The sequence below is a fragment of the Miscanthus floridulus genome, chromosome 12, assembly GCF_019320115.1.
Source record: "Miscanthus floridulus cultivar M001 chromosome 12, ASM1932011v1, whole genome shotgun sequence".
NCBI lineage: Eukaryota > Viridiplantae > Streptophyta > Magnoliopsida > Poales > Poaceae > Miscanthus > Miscanthus floridulus.
In genome coordinates this window covers 69,112,904-69,116,560 of record NC_089591.1, presented here as the reverse complement: position 1 = coordinate 69,116,560, position 3,657 = coordinate 69,112,904, and the positions used below count along the sequence as shown (strand labels likewise).

The 3,657-nt window shown below is 53.8% G+C and overlaps 1 pseudogene; it reads left to right on the top strand.

The window, feature by feature from the left end:
• The first annotated feature begins 1,083 nt into the window (after positions 1–1,083).
• Positions 1,084–3,440, top strand: LOC136496066 (uncharacterized; annotated as a pseudogene).
• Positions 3,441–3,657: the final 217 nt, after the last annotated feature.

The window sequence follows — 3,657 nt, the reverse complement described above, 5'->3', positions numbered from 1 at the left end:
TTTACCTGGCTCAACCACTGTCCACTGCCCCTCTTCCACCGTAACCATGGTAGGTGTCGTGCACCGCATCCCCATCCATCCAAGCGTTAGCCTTCTCGTTGACCACTCTATCACTTCTCTAGGATCTCTTCTAAGACGAGTGCATGCTTAATTCCCCAACATCCCGATCCCTAAATCTGACATGCCCTAAAACCATCACCTGCACAAAAATAAGGCTACATGTTTTTTCCTGAACCTAAAACATTTGGAGTTTGAACATTCTTTTTTTTTTCTAGAACCAGAAAATTTTTCTGATGAATATGTTAACGTTGCAACTATAATTTGGAGATGCTAGCGTCCGGACGGACGCATGTGTCCGGAAGCCCACACTAGCTTGTGTCGCGCGTCTCTTCGTTTTCGCCTCCTTCGTTTCCCGCACTTGCGTCGCCCTGCCCACGCCGCCCTCTCGCACACGGGAACCACCCGCTTCCGCTCCGCTTTCCGCGCGCACACGGGGACCGCCTGCGCCCTGCTCCATATCGCGCATGCGCGGACCACCTGTGCTTGTGCCTGCTTCACACGGGAACCGCATGCACAGCGCCCCAGCAGCTGCAGCAGGCGGCAACGACAGGTGGCTCCCATTGCAACATGTGCAACACCAAATCTACTTTTGCAACATCCAGATTAAACACTTGCAACATACATCCGAGACAACTGAAACACTTGCAATATACGTCTAAAACACATGCAAACGCCCGAAAGCACTTGAAAGTCATTGCAAACATATGCATCATTTAGATAAAACACTTGCAACATATGTGTAAAACATATTCAACGTCAAGATAAAACGCTTGCAACGTACGTTTGAGAAACATATGAATCATTTGGAACAGATGCTTGCAATGTATAGCCATTTCAATATATGCAACATCTCAATCTAATTTTGCAACATCCATGTGAAACACTTACAACATACCTCTGAAACATCTGAAACAATTAAACATATGCTTGCAACATGTGCTTTCAGCACAACATCTCCTTGCTACTTGATGCACGGAGGGAGCGCAGTTAAGCGCGTGCCCCGGCTGTGAGAAGCCACCATGCATGTCGCTGTCGTCCAAGATCATCCACGAGCAGGCCAGCCATCACGAGCGACGCAAAGGACGTCTACACGAGGAGAGGGCCGGAGGCGCATCAAGGCAGCCGGCACAACATGGCGCCATAACAAACACGAGGGTCGCGCGGCTGCGTACACCTGTGGCAGTGGAGTTCATCTACTACACGCCACCGGCCGCAAGGCTATACTATGGGGTGGCGGACGGAGGAAGCGGCTGGAGAGGCAGCCACATCAAGCAACAGAACAAGGCGAGGACGATGCAAGGTCCAGGAGGAAGGCGAGTGACCGCAGCGATGTCAGCCGGTGGGCGCCGTGGAGAACACCGAGACGGCACGACGGAGCACGGTCGCAGCGCTGCGGTGATTTTTTGAGAAACTACGTGACTGGAGAGGCTTATAGAGAAGCGAGTGGACGAGCGGATATGATAGCAGAGGAGGGGATCGTTGGGCTGGCGTCATGGCCCACCAACAGGAGCGTCAAGATGGACGGACGCCCTACACGAAGTATTACAGAATTTAATTTGGATGCTCACTTGGAATATTTTTATGGCTTTCTTAAATCTCAAATAATTAATACGTATTGTATGATCGTCCTAAGAGCGTACCTTTTTTTTAGAATCCCTCGACGAGCCTACATGATCGTCTGATCACAAAAGCAGAAGAATATGAAGCCCAACTATATTACGGAGTAGTCTTGCGGCGAGCATTTTATTAAAAAAAACAGTGCGGCATGCCTCAAGCTCGTCGAGCATTGTAGGTCATTGATGCAAATTTTGCCCTCCAATTTGATTCTGTTACTTCAAAATCGGAAGCATAAAACCGTACCGTGCTATACTTAGCAAATCCTCAGATAATAAAGAGGGCATTTAAGATAGGTAGGTCTACCCAAACCACAAATCCACACGACACTAGTAGATGGAGAAGAAGGCAGGGGATGCCGAGATCGTGTTGAGGAGGATCGGGGGAGGGCGGCGTCGAGCGCATCAACCTCATCGAGGAAGAAGAGGTCAGCCGTCGATGGCGGCGCATGCCTGTGCGACGACGTCATCGGCAACATCCTCGCCTATACCTGCTGTCCCGCGCCGCGATCGGATGCATGGAGCTCTCGAAGCGCCACCGCGATATGATCCGCAGCCCGGAGTTCCGGAGCCTCCACTGTCGCCTCGGCGCGCCGCTTCCCCGCCCGCACATCGCGACCGCGTCGTTGCGGTACAAACAATACCGGGGCCGGGTCAGCGAGTTCCACGGCTTCCACGTCGCCGGCGCCGGCGCCGAGATCAGCAGCAGCAACGCTCCCATGCGTGCGATCTTCGGAGACAGCTACCTCGGCTACAGGTGCGTCAACACGTGCAACGGCGTTGTGCTCCTTGCCACCAACGACTACTCCCCCCTGGGCAGGTGCGTCCTCTGGGACCCGGCCGTCGCCGACGTCGTGCGGGAGTTCACCGTCCCTGCAGATACGTCCATGGAGGGCGGTAACGTTAACTATCTAGTGCTGGGGCTGGGTTACGGCCGCCGGAGTGAAACGTACAAGCTTCTTTTGTTCCGCATGGACTACACGCATTGGAAGCACTCGCTGCAAGTGTACGCACTCGTCGGCGGGCAACCAAGATTAAGACCGGCCGTATCATCGCCGCCGGGGATAGACGGAGCAATCCAGAGCCAGGAGTCACTCTACATGGATGGCACGGTCTACCTCCTCGACGTCGACAGGTCAGTGATCCTAGGTTTCGACGTCGACGACGAGACTGTCACAACCATTGGCCTGCCCGGCAAGCGCGACCGGGGCCATCCCACGGCATGTAAGGTCCAGGCTCATGGAGATGCAGGGTCGCCTGTGCCTGGCGACGAACCATGGGCACCACCACAGAGCCGGCCTGTGGCTGCTCACGGCTGACCGCCGCCAGTGGGAGTGTAGGTGCGTCATCGAGTTGCAGGGCAGCGTCTATTACCACGACTCCAATGGAGACACGTATGATTGCTCAATCGCCGGCGTTTGGGACTGCGGCGGTGTGCTCGCCGTGCACATCCTGGGCCTCACCGTCGCCAACAACATGCTCTGCCTGTACCAGCTCGCTACTGGCCGGAAGGTGCTCGATGCAAAGCTGCCGTGTGACCTGGTGCCGGATGATTCGCACTATGCGTTATGCTGGGGCTACAAGCCAACGCTCGTGTCGCCGCAGAGCATCCTTGAGCTCAGCCAAGACGAGGAGAGGCGCCGCAACAATGCAAATGCAAAAGATATAATGGAGGCCCTGAAGCCTATCTGTGATAAAGACAGCAGGGAAGGCCCCAAGGCAATTCATGGAGTTCTTGGTATCCATCATGCGAAAGCTGCCCGATGACGTGCAGGACGTGATAAAACTGCCACTGCTGCTGGATTCGGTAGATTCGGATGTGGTTTCTGAGAATGATTCAGAAGATTCCGAGGACGATGATGCGCGTGGTGTTGTCAAAATTCGAATAGTTTCAGGTTCAGATTCAGATTAGTAGTTCAATGGCAAGTCAGCCACCACACACTGAGACCCACTGAGACTTCTGTTTCCTAATTGTATTGCACCA